Genomic DNA, 18,533 nt, shown 5'->3' with positions numbered 1-18,533 from the left:
GAGGGTCGTCGTTTTACAAGCATAGATGAGATTAAAAACTAATCACCAAGATAGCTAAGAACTATCCGAAGCTCGAGTTCCAGAAGTGTATCGTGGATTGGAAAAGGCCCTAACCCAAGTGTAGAATGTGCACTTGGGTCTATTCTGAAGAGTATAATTTTTGAACAGTCACCATCCTCTAAAGATTTTTCACTTTTTATTTGTAGTGCTCCGCTCCTCACACATTTGACAGTCGTCGTTCTCCATGCCAGGTGCCAGCTGATGTGATTCGCGTTGCTTTTTTATACTGTAAAACTGATAAACATAACATGACAGGAAAATCCATATTTTGTATTTCTTTCTTAGTTCGCGTTTTCAGAATAAAATATTAATCTAGAACTTCGCTTTGGTTTCGGTGATGGAGTGCCTAACTTGCAATTTTAGGGTCCTTCCGTGATTTGTGTTGTGGGCGGTGGGACAGCAAAGCCCAACTTATGAGTCTCATTATTTAGAACTTTGTTCACCCAAGGAAATGCTTTGTGCGTAATAATAAAAGGCCAGTTGCCAATAAGCCCTAATAAATCCGTCTTGTTGAAGGCAAGTCAAAGGATCATGGGGCCCATTCGTGCGCTAAATTTCGCGCTGAGCTCTAAATCCCACTACATATAGGTAGACAAGCCAGCTCACAGATCGGAGGAAGACAACAGGTGCATCCTATCTTCGGTTTAACCAGACCTAGTATAGCTCTGCCGTGCGCAAACTAGTTTCAGATTGATGGAGACCTTCCTTCCCGCCTAATTGATAGCCAGGTTTTCCGTGATAGTGTGACTGAAACGCATCATAACGTAATGTGTAAATGCATAAACGTTCTCAAAGGTCTTAAAGCTAAGTCAGAGGGTACGTTATGCAAGGGAGAGTAGCCAAGAGTAAAATAGGACACAGACTGAGGGATGCGCATAAAATTAGTAATCACATTTGAAATGAAGTAGAGGGGAGACGCTTTCAACGTATGGTCGTTGGGTATAAGCTACAGTAACTGGATTTAATGTGCTCTCATAACACTGGACGTGAAACATGGAGTAGAATGAGGACTGGTGGTTTGTCCTTCGATAATTATTTCCCGAAAACACTACCTTAATTCATTTAGCTACTTTGAATAACCAGTTTTTATATTAATTATGACCAGTGCTGTTTTTCTGGGAGAACGCTGGGGGATGTGGGGATGGGTGCCCCTAAACTTTTTCGTCGACAAAGTATTTTTTTTTTATGATGTTGAGAACTTGGAAGAGTGATTTTTTATTTCATTTTTTCGTGTTGGTAATTGCAATACGAACGATACCAGTGCAGTTTTTGGTGGGACAAGCGATGACAAGGACTGTTTCAAGCATTTCGAAGCTGCGGCAACGGTTCTCGGCAGGTGAACCGCTGGCAGCCAGATCGACAAGCATGTAGTGCCCTCCCCCTGCGGGTTCGGGGGTAAGAATAGGCCCGCGGTATTCCTGCCTGTCGTAAGAGGCGACGAAAAGGAGTCTCAAATGTTTCGGCCTTATGTGATGGTCCCCTCTCGGGTTTGACCTCCATCTTTCTAAATTATTCCGAAGAGCGAGCCAATTGGGGAAGGGCGCCTTACATGGTGCACTGTATCCGTCGTGCAATTAGACCTTTAGCCGGCTTTCTCGTCGTTGCAATGGTGTCCCGCTCGTTTTCGATCTCTTGGGCGATTACCACGCTGCACTCTGCAGTGTTTCTTTTATCTGCGACGACGACCTTGGTCAGTTTTGCACCTAAGATCCAGCACGGTAGCCAGTCCGTTGTGGTGGGGCCGCCATGTACCCTCTTGGTTGTAGCCCCCTGACAACACAGGGATCGCTCTACTGATGCCTGCGCCGTTAACTCCCCACGTATGCCAAGGAGTAGATGCCCGTCTCCTTGGGGCATCAGGACTCCCGGCAATGGCCGTCCTGCCAGGTGGCTATTGCTGCGGCTGGGTGGCGCCCGTGGGGAGGGCCCTTGGTCGGAGTAGGTGGCATCGGGGCGGATGACCCGCAATGAAGCGTGGTACATCATCTCTCGCTGGCGGCCAGCCGTCAGCAGTCTCTAAGCGTTCGAGGGCTCATTTTAAGGGTAATGTTTATGACCCCAAATCGTTCCCATCCCTGGCCACACCATGGGAGGAACGAAAGGCGTTGAATGAAAGTGAAACGTATTCGCCCAGATATCTTGTCTGTACCAGAGCTGATGGGGAATCTTTTATGTCCGTGAAGCCTCAGTTCTTTGTTGAGCATTTAGAGGACAAGTTTGGGGAGGTGGAGGGCTTGTCAAAGATGCGGTCCGGATCGGTGTTGATAAAAACGGCATCCTCCGCCCAGTCGCGGGCCTTGCTCGCTTGTACTAAGCTGGGGGATGTCTCCGTCACTATCACCCCCCATAAAAGCTTAAATATGGTTCAGGGAATTATTTTTCACCGCGATCTCCTTTTACAGTCCGATGACGAGCTGCGCGCCAACTTAGAGCGACGAGGTGTACATTTCGTCCGGTGCGTTCATCGGGGTCCGAGGGACAATCAGGTTGCTACCGGTGCCTTCATCTTGGCCTTCGAGGGTGATACGTTACCTGAGAAGGTCAAGGTGATGGTGTACCGTTGTGATGTCCGGCCTTATATCCCTCCCCCGATGCGGTGCTTCAAGTGTTGGAAGTTCGGCCACATGTCTTCACGCTGTGCTTCCGACCTCGTCTGTCGCGATTGCGGTCGACCATCCCATCCTGATCATCCCTGTGCCCCACCTCCAATCTGTGTGAACTGTGGTGCGCACCATCCGCCTTGCTCGCCAGACTGTCCGATTCTGCAGAAGGAGCGGAAGATCATGGAGATAAAGACTCTCGACCGCCTGACGTACACTGAGGCGAAGCGGAAATATGACCGGCTTCACCCAGTGCGCATGACGGCTTCTTATGCCGCAACTGTCACTCCTACATTTCCATCTGCTCCAGTCAGCTCTCTGCGTCGAAGTGCCACACCTGCCCCCTTGATGGTGGGGGGCACTAAACCTCCTGTTGCTCCTGCTCCATCTACTTCAGGAGCAACACCCCCCCAACCATCGGGGACATCAGTCCCCCCTTCCCAGCCGGAGAAGCGTAAGACTTCTTCGGCTACTCTCGTCAGGAAGGGGTCCCTTGGGGACCTCCCTTCACAAGTTCCGTCCGGTTCCAAAGCCGACAGCCGCAAGTGGCTCAAACAACCGCCGGTCCCTGGTCGTCGGGACACACGGTCGTCGTCTGTCCCAGAGACTGACCCAGTGACGCCCTCGCAGCCTGAACCACCAAAGGCACAGCGCGAGAAGCAGAAGAAGAAGAAACTCCCCAAGGCTACCGACATTGCGGTGGCGCCCGTTCCCCCGCTTCCTACAAGCTCTGCGTCTGAGGATGAGGTGGAGATTCTGGCGTCCGCTGAGGACATGGATCTCGCCAGTCCCTCGGACGCACTGGCTGGCTGTTCTCCAGGTGGTGACTCCGTAGCAGCAGGGGCCTCGGAGGCGTAATCTGCCTCCCCAGTCCCTCACGCCTTTCCCATCCATGGCTAATACCATCCTCCAGTGGAACTGCAGCGGTTTCTTCCACCATCTCGCTGAGCTCCGTCAACTTATCAGCCTTCATCCTTTCCTTTGCATTGCTCTGCAGGAAACTTGGTTTCCAGCAATGCGAACCCCCGCCCTCCGTGGCTATCGGGGTTATTTTAAGAACCGGGCAGCTTATGAAAGGGTGTCTGGTGGCGTCTGCATATATGTCCTTCACACTCTGCACAGCGAGTCTGTCCCTCTCCAGACGCCTTTAGAGGCTGTCGCTGTACGGGTGTGGACGCCACAGGCTATTACCGTCTGCAGTATTTACCTTCCACCGGATGGTGCTGTCGCGCAGCACGTTCTGGCTGCTCTGATAGCACAACTGCCGCCACCTTTCTTGTTGCTGGGCGATTTCAATGCCCACAACCCTCTATGGGGTGGGACTGTCTCCGATGACCGCGGTCGTGCCGTGGAGCATTTGTTGGCTCAGCTCGACCTTAGCCTCTTGAACACCGGTGCTCCCACGCATTTCAGTGTGGCTCATGGCTCGTTCTCGGCCATCGATCTCTCTCTCTGCAGCCCCGGACTTGTCCCATCCCTCCACTGGAGAGTGCATCCTGACCTGTGTGGTAGTGACCATTTTCCCATCTATTTGTCACTGCCCCAGTGTCATTCTTCTGGGCGCCCGCCCCGCTGGGCTCTCCACAGGGCTGACTGGCCGGCTTTTACTTCCGCGGCAACCATTGAGTCTCCCCCACAGGGTGACATTGACGAGGTGGTCCGTGTCTTAACCACGTCCATCATTTCGGCGGCTGAGGCTGCCATCCCCCGCTCTTCTGGACTCCCTCGGAGGAAGGCTGTCCCCTGGTGGTCGCCGGAGGTTGCTGAGGCTATTCGCGACCGTAGGCGGGCCCTCCAGCGTCATAGGCGGCACCCATCTCTCGAGACCCTCATCGCCTTTAAGAGGCTACGTGCCTTCGCTCGTCGTCTTATTACACGGCGTAAGCAGGAGTGCTGGGAGCGGTATGTCTCATCCTTGGGCTCCCGTGTCTCCCCCTCGCTCGTGTGGTCCCGGATACGGCGGATTTATGGACACCAGACCCCTATGGGTGTCCCTGGGCTCTCCTCGGACGGCGCTGTGTGCACGGACGCTGCCGCCGTTGCTGAACACCTTGCTGCGCACTTTGCTCAGAGCTCTGCGACTGCCACTTATCCCCCCGCCTTTCGCTCTCTCAAGGAGCGAGCCGAGCGGACGCCGTTATCGTTCCACACGCGTCGTTCTGAGAATTACAATGCTCCTTTCAGCGAGCGGGAATTCCTCGCTGCCCTCGCCGATTGCCCTGATACGGCACCAGGACCGGACTGCATCCACGCGCAGATGCTGAAGCATCTCTCCAGGGACTGCCAGAGACACATTCTCGCGGTATTTAACCGCATTTGGAGCGAAGGCGTGTTCCCGTCGCAATGGCGAGAGGGTCTTATTGTCCCCATCTTGAAGCCCGATGCGGACCCACTGGCGGTGGACAGCTATCGTCCCATTACCCTCACCAACGTTTTGTGCAAATTGCTCGAACGTATGGTGGGGCGGCGTTTGTGTTGGGTCCTTGAGTCACGCGGTCTCCTCGCTCCATCCCAGGGTGGCTTCCGTCGGGGCCGGTCTGCAGCGGACAATTTGGTGCGGCTGGAATCTGCAATCCGTACGGCCTTTGCCCGTCGTCAGCATCTCGTTGCTGTATTTTTCGATCTGCGGAAGGCGTATGACACCACATGGAGGCATCACATCCTTGCTACGTTGCATGAGTGGGGTCTTCGTGGTCGGCTCCCGGCTTTTCTTCAAACCTTTCTATTGCACCGCTCTTTCCGGGTGCAAGTCGGTGCCGCCTCTAGTTCATCTTATACACAGGAAAATGGGGTCCCGCAGGGCTCGGTGTTGAGCGTGTCCTTATTTCTAGTGGCAATTAATGGTCTGGCTGCAGCCGTGGGGTCGTCGGTGTCTCCTTCTTTGTATGCCGACGACTTCTGCATCTCATTTAGCTCCACGACTACGGGAGTCGCCGAACGCAGGCTGCAGGTAGCCGTTCGGAAGGCAGCATCATGGGCTCTGACTCACGGTTTTCAGTTCTCTGCAGCCAAGACTCGAGTTATGCACTTCTGCAGGCGTCGGACGGTCCACCCTCATCCTGAACTTTACCTCGACGGCCACCTGCTTGAAGTGGTGGACACTTGCCGCTTCTTGGGACTCGTGTTTGATGCCCGGCTCACATGGGTTCCTCATATTACTCAGCTGAAGCGAAAATGCTGGCGGCACCTCAACGCCCTCCGCTGCCTTAGCCACACATCTTGGGGTGCAGATCGCTGCACGCTGCTGCGATTGTACAGCGCCCTTGTGCAATCTCGGCTTGATTTTGGGAGCCTGGCCTATGGGTCTGCATCACCCTCAGTGTTGAAGTTGTTACACCCCATACACCACTGTGGGGTCCGGCTTGCAACTGGTGCTTTTCGTACCAGCCCCGTGGATAGTCTACTGGTGGAGGCCGGGGTTCCCCCGCTGCGGATTCGCCGCCATCGACTGCTCGCCGACTATGCTGTCCACGTGCATTGCTCGCCGGACCATCCCAATCGTCGCCTGCTTTTCCCTGCCATGGTCCTCCATCTGCCCGAACGGCGACCTAGGTCTGGGCTTTCCGTAGCTGTCCGCGTCCAGTCCCTGCTGTCGGAACTGGGCTCCTTCCCTCTTCTGCCTGCCTTCCGGGTCCGTGCTCCTACGCCTCCCTGGTGTTTGTCCCGGCCGTCCGTACGTCTGGACTTGGCACAGGGACCAAAGGACTCGGTTCCGCCTGTGGCCCTCCGTCGCCAATTTCTTGCGCTCCTCGCCTCCTTTTCGGAATGCGAGACTGTCTACACCGATGGTTCCCTGGTTGATGGTCGCACTGCCTACGCTTTTGCTCACGCTGCCCACGTTGAACAGCGCTCCTTGCCGGCTGGCTGCAGTATTTTTACTGCAGAGCTGGTGGCCATATTGCGCGCTCTTGAGCATATGCGTTCCTGCTCAGGTAAGTCCATTGTCATCTGCAGTGACTCCCTGAGCAGCCTCCAGGCCATCGACCGCTGCTATCCCTCATGTCCTCTGGTGTCCAATATTCGGGAGTCTGTTTCCACCATTACCCGCTCTGGACGTTCGGTGGTCTTTGGACGCCGGGTCACGTTGGCATCCCGGGGAACGAACGTGTCGACAGGTTGGCCAAAGGGGCGATCGACGCCCCAGTTTTGGAGATCGGCCTTACGGCTCGCGACCAGCAGCTGGTGTTGCGCCGTATGGTTCTTGGGATGTGGGCTGCTGAGTGGCGTGACATGACTGCCCCGAATAAACTGCGGGCTGTCAAGGAGACGACCGATGTGTGGCGTTCCTCCCTGCGGGCTTCTCGCAGGGACTCGGTAGTCCTATGTCGGCTGCGCATCGGCCATACCTACCTGACGCACGGCCATCTTTTGCGTCAGGAGGATCCCCCCCTGTGCCAGTGTGGGTCCCGGCAGACGGTTGCCCACATTTTATTGGAGTGTCCCCGACTGCGCACCCTCCGGCGGACTTTTAATCTCCCGGGCACTTTGCCTTTGATTTTATGCGACGATGCCTCAATGGCTGACAATGTTTTAAATTTTATCCGTGGTAGTCCTTTTTATGGTTCTATTTAGGGAGGTCCTGCACCTTTCCCATTCTGTGTCTTTTGTCCTCGTGTCTCTCCGAATTTGTTGCTGTTTTGGTGTTTAGTCTGCTGGTTGACACTTTCCCTTTTTTGTCTCGCGGTCAGTCAACCAGTTTCCGGCCATCATCTTTTCTTCTGTTTATTTCTGTCTGGTGTTTGTCTGTCCTCTTCTTGTCTGTAGTGTTAGTTGCTGCATTTGTGTTCTTTTAGTGCCTGGGGGGAGTCTCGTTCCCCTTGGGGTTTTACCTGCTTCATGACTGTCTCGCCTGTTTTTGGAATGGGGGACTGATGACCTTAGCTGTTTAGTCCCCCTTAAACATCCCAACAACCAACCAACCATGTAGTGCCCCCGCCCGCTAATAGTGGGCGATGATAGTGCTAAACAGATATGCGTACGCTCAAGCGCCGAGCTACCGATAGACGTATCTACGGTCCCGTGGTGTTTTATAGGTTAAAATATGTGTTCTGTAATAATTCCTTGTATTGTTTTGTATGTCGGAGGGTCGATTGGACTCACCTGTTTCATTTGAGGTGTATTATAGGTCAATTGAAGTGTACGATACCATTTTCTTTTATTGTTCAGCGGTTGATGGGACCAGACGGGTGGTAATCCATGCTTCAGTTGTAAGTAATTTTCGCTGCGTTATATCCAATGTCGGAGTACCCTCAAACTTTTTTTAGAAAAAAAACACTGATTATAACGATGGATATTTGAGTCCTTTCAGAGTTCCAGAATGAGATTTTCACTCTGCAGCGGAGTGTGCGCTGATATGAAACTTCCTGGCAAATTAAAACTGTGTGCCCGACCGAGACTCGAACTGGGGACCTTTGCCTTTCGCGGGCAAGTGCTCTACCAACTGAGCTACCGAAGCACGACTCACGCCCGGTCTCACAGCTTTACTTCTGCCAGTATCTCGTCTCCTACCTTCCAAACTTTACAGAAGCTCTCCTGCGAACCTTGCAGAACTAGCACTCCTGAAAGAAAGGATATTGCGGAGACATGGCTTAGCCACAGCCTGGGGGATGTTTCCAGAATGAGATTTTCACTCTGCAGCGGAGTGTGCGCTGATATGAAACTTCCTGGCAGATTAAAACTGTGTGCCCGACCGAGACTCGAACTCGGGACCTTTGCCTTTCTCGGGCAAGTGCTCTACCAACTGAGCTACCGAAGCACGACTCACGCCCGGTCTCACAGCTTTACTTCTGCCAGTATCTCGTCTCCTACCTAGCTCAATTGGTAGAGCACTTGCCCGCGAAAGGCAAAGGTCCCGAGTTCGAGTCTCGGTCGGGCACACAGTTTTAATCTGCCAGGAAGTTTCATATCAGCGCACACTCCGCTGCAGAGTGAAAATCTCATTCTGGAAACATCCCCCAGGCTGTGGCTAAGCCATGTCTCCGCAATATCCTTTCTTTCAGGAGTGCTAGTTCTGCAAGGTTCGCAGGAGAGCTTCTGTAAAGTTTGGAAGGTAGGAGACGAGATACTGGCAGAAGTAAAGCTGTGAGACCGGGCGTGAGTCGTGCTTCGGTAGCTCAGTTGGTAGAGCACTTGCCCGCGAAAGGCAAAGGTCCCGAGTTCGAGTCTCGGTCGGGCACACAGTTTTAATCTGCCAGGAAGTTTCATATCAGCGCACACTCCGCTGCAGAGTGAAAATCTCATTCTGGAAACATCCCCCAGGCTGTGGCTAAGCCATGTCTCCGTAATATCCTTTCTTTCAGGAGTGCTAGTTCTGCAAGGTTCGCAGGAGAGCTTCTGTAAAGTTTGGAAGGTAGGAGACGAGATACTGGCAGAAGTAAAGCTGTGAGACCGGGCGTGAGTCGTGCTTCGGTAGCTCAGTTGGTAGAGCACTTGCCCGCGAAAGGCAAAGGTCCCGAGTTCGAGTCTCGGTCGGGCACACAGTTTTAATCTGCCAGGAAGTTTCATATCAGCGCACACTCCGCTGCAGAGTGAAAATCTCATTCTGGAAACATCCCCCAGGCTGTGTCTAAGCCATGTCTCCGCAATATCCTTTCTTTCAGGAGTGCTAGTTCTGCAAGGTTCGCAGGAGAGCTTCTGTAAAGTTTGGAAGGTAGGAGACGAGATACTGGCAGAAGTAAAGCTGTGAGACCGGGCGTGAGTCGTGCTTCGGTAGCTCAGTTGGTAGAGCACTTGCCCGCGGAAGGCAAAGGTCCCGAGTTCGAGTCTCGGTCGGGCACACAGTTTTAATCTGCCAGGAAGTTCCTTTCAGAGTATTTTTTTGTTCTGTTCCATAATTTTTGTATGCTAAATGAATGTTTGTTCTACTGTTAACAGTTTTCATATGAACATCCGAATTCAGATTCCAGACGGCGTTATTTGCTATCTCACAACATGCAACAGAGTTAAAAATAGACATAGTCCTGATACGTAGCTATTCCTTGCGTGTTCTATCGTCTCTTGCACAACCAGCTTAGGGGAAATATTCAAACTGTCTACCTCAGGACACCCTAAGACGTCAGACGAGTTCGGAAGATCATAAATCGATTTGTTTCCAGTGAACACTGTACCTTGTGGGTATAAGGGATAATCAGCCCGCTTACCAGCTCGCGAAAAACAATCAGCATCTCCCATCCAATATAATATCCATTCCATTCTGTCAGTACTGTTGACAGTTTGCAGTTTACGCAAAGGAAGAATCGTTATCTTTATGTAATGAGCATTTTAACTTCAAAGCAAGTGGCACGGGGCTGTCCAACAGAACAAATCTCATTCCCTATGGTTTTTTAATTCTCTTCTTCAGCCGAAGGAAATTATGACCACTAATAGATTAAGAGCAAGCCAAATGGCTACCAACCAGACGAAACGCTTGTTACAGTTAATACTCTCTGAATTGTAATTCCTCTACAGACGAAGAGGATATCCTATATTTTTATTGGTGTGTGTAAAATATAAAAAACGGAGTAGTAAAATACTCGACGAGGAACTCAAAATTGTTGATTACTTCCCATTCCGATTAGTTCCAAATTCTTTGAATTATAAAACCTGTAAATGTGTTTATAAATTCGTTAGACATTGTAAAAGGGACCTTTAATGATAGTTTGTGCTTATCACCTGATTGGTTCCTTCATTTGTCAATGGAAAGCTTAATTTTGAACGACTGTGTTCAGTATCCTTGTATTCATGAAAACAAAGTGTACAAATAATTTGAAAATATCGCTTTATTCATCTCTTATGTGTAAAGTAACCGCGATTTCATTGTGCTTCGTGTGTCAGAATTTGTTACTCAGTTGTACGGGCCACTCCCCGAAGCTGTTTCCTGTGAATAATAAATAAATTACCTATCCCACGGCCACATTTGCTTCAGTTTAATTTCGTCATCTCACAAACGGCTTCGTTATACCTCGGCATGTACAAATTATGTCTGCTACGAAACATGGGATAGCGAAATTAACAGCTGTGTGATACAGCGTAGTTCTGCTCGGTTACGGACCTTGACTGACTTATTGCAAATTGCGTGGCCATGCCCGAATGACTCATTTCTTGCGCAGCTGTGGCTATGAAACTGGAACGATTTCAGGTCCTTTCAGGCCAGTATCGTTCGGTTCCCGCAATCAGTTACAACTTCCATTATAGTAAGACGAAAACAATAACCCTTGCTTCGATCCCCGCCGGCAATATGATAAAATGTATCAGTTCACATTATCAACTGCATGAAAGTTCCGTAGTCGTCCTTGCCACCGCATGCTGTACGTTCATGCACCAGTTGCCGACTTTATATAAGCGGGTCTGCATGATGCCAGTTTGCTATGTGACAATCCTTTTTCGTTCGCGAACGTTGCGCGAAAGAAGTTTTAAATTTCGTTTTAATTGTAATTGTGATCGACTCGGGGTACGTATGATAAAAACGTGGAGTATGGTAACATAACCCGATGATAGCTTTAGATCTTACAGTAATAACGTGGGGTCCTGACGTGAATGACATTCCTCCTAGCCCTCAACTCGGGAGATGAATTTTCTGTAACGTGTGCCACGAGGTGGGGTCTCTGGGACCCCTATGTTCAAACCGAAATTTAAGGCAAAAATCATTTGAAATTTTTAATTTATGCTATATAACATTTATTTTTACCATTATTTAAGTGTTGTTTAAATGCTACTAGTTTATTTTATTGCACTAAACAATGCCTGCAACATTTTACTATTCATCACACAAAAGCACATATTTTTGTGTGGTTCTTTTAAATAGTACACATAAATAGACTGTTAGAGTTCTAAATTTTACATTCTGAAAAATTATACAATCTCTGTGGCAAATAAATTTCCAAATAAAGCTAAATTCCAGGGTTTAAATTTGCGTATGAAAATTCCACACGATAGGTACAAAAGAAAGTCTGTCAAATTGACATTCATTGCTGGGAGGTTTCGTTTTTACCACTATTCAGAACACATTCGATTTTAACTCACACTTTCAGTATTTCATTGAAGAAGCAGACAGATCCCCATCACAATTTTCCTGAAATTCGTCCTCTGAATGATACTCTTGTTCGATAGCAGAACTGTGATCACGGTCTAATGTAAAATCGTCGTCTTTTTCGTTTATTTTGTGGTCTATATCACTGACACCTTCCTCCATAGACCGACTAACAATTTCATCAAACTCGAGAAAGTTAAAAATGACACATTCGTGCGAACACATTTCGAGCTATACGGTACCGTACTAAAGAAAACAGGTACGTGGTTCACGAGGCGCGGTCTAGGAGACTCCAACACCTATCAATAACAGGTGTCAACAATAAACACAGAAGGAGGTAACGCAACGGACAACAAAACATCGTATGCTTGGCAACTTAAGGACGGTAGGGGGAGTATAGAAGCATTCCAACTCAACTGGCCGTGGAGTGCGAGTTCGAAAATTTTGGCGCTGTCTGAGAGACCACACATCATGAGTTAAGGGCTAGGAAAGTTTTGCAATACGAAGCAACAATAAGTCGCAGGAGGTTGATCGTTGCTGCGTTCTGAGAATACTCCATACTTGCGTTGCAGCGCTGTGCCAAGCCTGTGGGCGCAGTCGTTCACAAGCAGGGTTAACAGTGCTACCTGTCGCATCGTGGTCACGAAGTGAGATTCGGACAGGTTTGCAGTTCTAGGCGCTTCAGTCTGGAACCGCGCGACCGCTACGGTCGCAGATTCGAATCCTGCCTCGGGCATGGATGTGTGTGATGTCCTTAGGTTAGTTAGGTTTAAGTAGTTCTAATTTCTAGGCGACTGATGACCTCAGATGTTAAGTGCCATAGTCGTCAGAGCCATTTGAACAGTTTTGTGGTACAATCTCGCGCGTGGTTTAAACATAGGTTCAAATGGCTCTGAGCGCTATGGGACTTAACTTCTGAGGTCACCAGTCAGTTTTGTGGTACATTTTCGCGCGTGGTTTAAACATAGGTCCAAATGGCTCTGAGCACTATGGGACTTAACTTCTGAGGTTATCAGTCCCCTAGAACTTAGAACTACTTAAACCTAACTAACCTAAGGACATCACACACATCCATGCCCGCGGCAGGATTCGAACCTGCGACCGTAGCGGTCGCGCGGTTCCAGACTGTTGCGCCTAGAACCACTCGGCCACTCTGGACGGCTTAAACATAGGCCAATGCTTTAAAGAAATGACTCTTGCACTCGGTGATAGGTGTCCACATCGTACAACTTTATTCAGGTGGTACAGAGAATTCCAAAGAGGAAATTTCATTCTGGAGGACGCTGAGGGGACGGGAAGGCCACAATGAACAGTTACGGAGGAAAATATTGATGCTGTGAGGAAAATGCTAGACGAAGACAGGCTAGTGACCTATAAGCAGATAGAGAATACCTTAGGGCTAAATGCACCAGCAGTTGGTTCGATTCTGCATGATCATTTACAAGTAAAGAAATTTTGTTGTCCCTGGGTGCCGCATAGACTGACGGAAGAACAGACAACACGTTGTGTGACTTGGTGCCGGGAGATGCTAAAAAATTTTCTAATGGACGTTCCAAATATGTGAATAATATCGTGACTGGCGGCGAGTCTTAGCTGAACTATTTTACGTGCCGACTAAGCCTCAAAACAAAGTTGAGTCTTTGAAGCTGTCGACGCACCCCTAGGTGTCAGAAAATCAACAAAGAAGAAAATGATTGGGATTGTGGAGCGTGTTTTGTACACACAGAAGACAGTCACAGCTAAGTGGTAGGCTACACTGAACAGTGCCTACCCAAAGTCATTCAATCCTTGAAGAACCTGTGACTGAAGTCAAGAATGGACATCTGGTTCCTCCATCACGACAACGCTCCAGCTTACCGTGCCAAAGCATGCACCGAATATTTTCGGGGTACAGGACTGAAGCTTCTTGAGCACCCTCGTTACAGTCCAGACCCTGCTCTTTGTGACTTTGCACTGTTCCCGCAAGTGAAAATGAAGTTGGAAGGAGTGCAATTTTCAAGTAATGAGGACCTCCTGAGGGCTTGGGACAACGAGTGTGCCTTACTCCTACAGAAACTTGGGAGAACTGGTTTAGAGATTGATGTTGAAGGATGGAGAGGTTTATTCAGTGTGGCGGATATTACTTCGAAAAAATTAAATAAATAAAGCTGTAATGCAAAACTTTCCTAGTACCCTTAGTTTTGTTCAGCGATGAATACGAACATTAGCAGGACTTACTAATATGGTTTTACAATCTTCTGAGAAAACTAATTATCCATATTTTAAGAATAGTTCTATACACCCTACACGACCATCTTACGAAGTCTTCCAAAGGATTGAGAGAAATAGAGGCAGGTTGGACTCGCATACGGGAGAACGACAGTTCAAATTCCCGTCCGGCAATCCAGATTTAAGTTCTCCATGGTTTCCCTGTATCGCTTCAGGTAAGTTGCAGGATGGTTCCTTCCAAAAGGGTATGGCCGAGTTATTTCTTCCAGTCCGACCCTATACTCCGTCCCGCATTATCTTGTCATCGAACGGCGCATGAAAATCTAACCTCCCTTACCCTCTTTTTGCTTCTGTGAGTGTTTGCTTTGCTTTTGCGCCGAGAAACAATGGCGCTAACTTTTCCGATCCCTTTAAATTTGTTCAGCCATGTCGAATTCGCAGGAATTTCAGACAAAAGGCCCATACATAATGATTGTACCCGGCGTCATTCATATTAAACTCAACTTTCTCGATTTCTGCCGGTGTACCGCAGTCACGTATTTCCCTTCCCCAGCGGGGTCCGTGTGTCATACTGCTTTCTGAACGATCACGCCAAAGTATTTGTCAGCGTCACCAGTTTGCATAAGTTACCACTAATGCTGTGCCTAAAAGATACCATCACTGTTGATTGCGTAAACGCGCACCGCTGTATTTCCTTGTACGTAGTTTACCAGTCATCACAGTAAATATTCCCGAATTTCAAAGTAAAATTCTCGTATTCCGCCCCCTAACTAGCAACATTGTATGCGATGTGCATTAGAGTCAAAAATATTATTTACAAAGTCATTGATCGTTCGTGAATCAAAACAGCTGGTACATGTAGCGTTTCCACGTTCTTGTCTTCTTGGAGTTTGAGATATTTCGGAAGTGTAGTAAGTATAACATAAAAGAAGTCATACCAATCTGTTAAAATAGACGACGGCTCTTACATTCGTATATTTGTGTAGGCATCGTTCACGCAAATGCAATGGACGTTACTGTATTGGAGTATCAGACATAAATACCAGTAGTGTTCCCAGTTCAGGGTAGGTTTAATCAGTCAAACTAAACTTAATCTGCGGAATGCAGACTACTTGTTACCGTCCTAATTCTCTTTTTGTGTTAGAGCTACGAAACCCATCGATAACAGGAGGGCATCTGAACGGAACAACGATTCTAAATTAATATGGAAACTGCTTGCCTAATTTTCATGTTGTACTTGACTTCTTGTATATAACTTGTATCGTGAACACGCTGTTTGAAAGGTCTGCACATCAGGAACTAGTTCAGTCTACACAACGCTTTTCTGATGCCCTCGGAGGCAAAAATCCAGGTGATTTAAATCCGATGACCTTGCAGGCCATGCTGCAGGGCCTCCGCGTCCTATCTAAGGTACGGATAAGGTATTTCGGTGTCGGCGAACTGTAATGCGGAAGTGGGGTGCAGCTCCGTCATTCAGGAACCACACGAGGTCTACGAGAAAGACAGGCCGAGGCGCGTACGTACGTCACGAGGGTAGGTCTGAGCTAGCTCGCTCCCTCAGGTCAGCAGGCGAAATGCGTTTCTAATCATGTTAACTCGTAGCTGCGTGTTTACGTACTAACGAGAATTGCATATTCTACTGAAATCTGCTGTTAGAGAGTCTTACTGATCACTAGTACTACAACAAAATACACGACTGTGCAGTAGCTGTAATTTAAGATCTATGATCTGCATAAATAGTATATTAGTTCATTTATAGCATTTAGTCTCTACTGCTTAACAGCCGTCATTTCATACAAAATGTCGTGCCCCATCCAACCAATAAAATTTTATTATACCAAGTACAGCCGTGTCAGATTATTAGTAGGCATATGAACTTTCGATCGTTGTAGTTATAATAAACAATACGACTCCATAATAGCGGATTCACAGCAGAAGATGCAATTCTCATTTGTAGATAAACATGCAATTGCGAGTTAACAGGTGCAGAAGCGTAGTTTGTCTGCTGAGCTGAGCGAGACAGAGAGTCAGGCCTACCTTCGTGACGTACGCGCCGCGGCCTGTCTTTTTCGTGGGCCTCGGGAACGACATATCGTGTCATATTTGCCAAAGGCACATACTCAAGCAGCCCAGGCTGAGTATTCCACAGGAAGTCCAGGTACTTTCCTCCGTCGAGACTTTGTGGAATAATAACCGGTCAAGTTTGTGGTCGCCAAGAATCCTTGCCCACGCATTGATGCTAACGATGCTGGTGAGACGCCTCAACCATTCTAAAAGGATTGTCTGTAGCCCACAGATGACGATTCTGCAGATTGGTGATACCAGTCCTGATAAAGGTTGCGTCGTCGTAAAGAGGACTGAAGACAGAAATCCCGTAATTTTGATGATCTGATGTAAAAACCATCGACAAAATCGTTCCATAGACGGAAATCCGCTGCTGATAATCCTTGCACAGGTTACAGATGATATGGATAGTAGCGGCTGCTGTGCAGGCTACACACAACCGTACTTTGGCCTACACCATGTTGGTGGACCACATGTCTGGAGCTTGTACTAGGGTTCGTCTCACTATCCGCTCCTCCAAATCTTGTATACGCACAGTCCCATCTTTAAACTTTCAATTGTGTCATAACTAAGAATAGACATCTGTCTTTCACGATTATTTTTCAGCTTTAAGTGTGAAAGTCCTTTAAAACAACGCACGTTCGTTTCGAGCTGTTGTTCTATAACTCCTGCAATATTCCACTTAAGGCCGAACCATTAGTCGCTAATTTATTATTCTTCTGTCTTTCCCCTCCATTTCCAATTACTTACCCCACCATCTGCTGGCTGCTGTCGAATGGACCCCCCCCCCTCCTCCCGCTCTTTTATTCACCATCCCCTAACATTTAACAGTGGGGATCCCTTGCCAGGCCGGCGCTGGAAAGGGTAGGGGGGAGACAGCTGCGAACCAGTTGCCAGCTTTCGATCTCGTGCTTCCCGACCAATGAACGCTGTGTGCAGTTCCCGCCCTGTTTTTCCCCCCGGATACAGAGAGTATGTAATAGTCTTCATGACGAAGTTGTGAATGAAACGCGATTAGTGTACAGTGTTTATTTGCACCTGGCTTCGTAGTTGCCTTTTGCTTTCGGAGGTGAGTTTTCGTTCATTCCATTCGTGAAGCAGTCGCCCTTGATTTTCGCGGTAAAATTGTCGATAGAATTGTCATTTGTGACTACCTTTTTCGTAGGGTGATGTGTTACCATTAGTACTACTAAGAGCAGACGTTTTATGTCGCTTTCAGAACTGGTTGTGAGGAATGGACAGTGGAAGACCCAGCGAAGCATAGTGTGCGTTGTGATGACTAGTGCTGCGTGAAAGTCGTAGAGCTCCCGTCTGCCCACAGAATGTTGCCAACAGTGGAGAGGAATGGCGCTCACATTTTGTGCTCCGTTCACGACGGCTGCAGAGGTCGAGACCAACACTTTTATTGGAGAGCTACTTTATGTAGTGATGGATTTCTTATGCTATCCATCTCCCTTAACTAAATTACGTTAGTGACATTTATTAATCATAAATAATGCACGTCAGCGTAGGGAACAGCAGTTGAACAGGCCAGTTAAATTATTCCACTTAAGTACCACATTTACAATGCCTACATTAAAATGACTAGGTGGATCATATATATATATATATATATATATATATATATATATATATATATATATATATATTCGCTTATATTTTTTTCATAACCTTTTTTCGGATCACAACTTAACTACATAATACTTTGCTCTTCAGTGTTTCAACCAAAACGTCTTTCAATCATATTTTTTAAAAACAATGATTCTCGGAGGGCTGTTCAGAACGTAACGCAACGTTTAGCTACTGTACCTAGGGGGATGGAGTTAGCGTCCCTATCTTGGTGTCGGAGTGTCTACTGAATCATTAGGCATATAGTTGTGATCGTTTGCTTGCCTCTGCTTTGTTTACTGTGAATGTTTAAAATGTGTACAGCAGCAGAAAATGCCGCGAGTTGTGAAGTACGACCAGCAATTAGGCTTCTTTTTTCGTCAGTATACTGATACCAGTTATTTATCGGCATCTTTGTACGGTGTATGGAAACGGCGTGGAGCCACGCGCGTTCTCTTACGAAACTAAGGTACTGTTTGCAAAAATTGTTTTGCAAAATAATGGTGAGTGTTTTTAGGTACGGAGATGGCGTGATTCTGGTGTATTTCCTTGAACGCGGTGAGATACTGAATAGTGAGATATATTGTGAAACCGTAAAGAAATTAAGAAGGGCAGTACAAAACAAGCGTCCAGGGAAGTTGCGCTCAAAGATTTTTTTTAATTTATAACAATGCATAAACCCACAGAACCATTCAAACTCGACGGATCTTGAACGGTTTCGCAAGGGAGCATTTCGGTCATCCATCGGATCTATCTCCGAGCGATTTTAACGTGTTTTACACATGAAGACGTGGCTCGCAACACAGCACTTCAACGATCGCTAGAGACTGTATGCAGGTTCAAGCGGCAACATTCTGTGGCATTGTAATACCATTATCACAGCTGTTGTACCATTATGAGAAGTGACTTAATTTAAAGGGATATTTTCTTGAAGTACGTGTCTGTAAACTGTAAGTAATGAAAAAGTTTCATTTCGTTTTATTATT

General features: G+C 47.9%; 1 protein-coding gene and 2 non-coding genes across 5 annotated transcripts in view; 2 read left to right on the top strand and 1 right to left on the bottom strand.

Annotated features, from left to right (window-relative positions):
- Window positions 1-18,533, top strand: part of LOC126248013 (regulator of G-protein signaling loco) — a 243,485-nt gene that overhangs the window by 72,989 nt on the left and 151,963 nt on the right. The window lies entirely within an intron of this gene.
- Window positions 8,342-8,416, bottom strand: Trnas-aga (transfer RNA serine (anticodon AGA)). The gene has a single exon. It is a non-coding gene; the product is annotated as a tRNA-Ser (tRNA).
- Window positions 9,362-9,436, top strand: Trnap-cgg (transfer RNA proline (anticodon CGG)). Its single transcript has one exon. It is a non-coding gene; the product is annotated as a tRNA-Pro (tRNA).

This window comes from Schistocerca nitens, chromosome 1 (assembly GCF_023898315.1).
Source record: "Schistocerca nitens isolate TAMUIC-IGC-003100 chromosome 1, iqSchNite1.1, whole genome shotgun sequence".
Lineage (NCBI taxonomy): Eukaryota > Metazoa > Arthropoda > Insecta > Orthoptera > Acrididae > Schistocerca > Schistocerca nitens.
The sequence above is the reverse complement of the archived record's forward strand: the minus strand, read 5'-3'. Positions and strand labels throughout refer to the sequence as shown.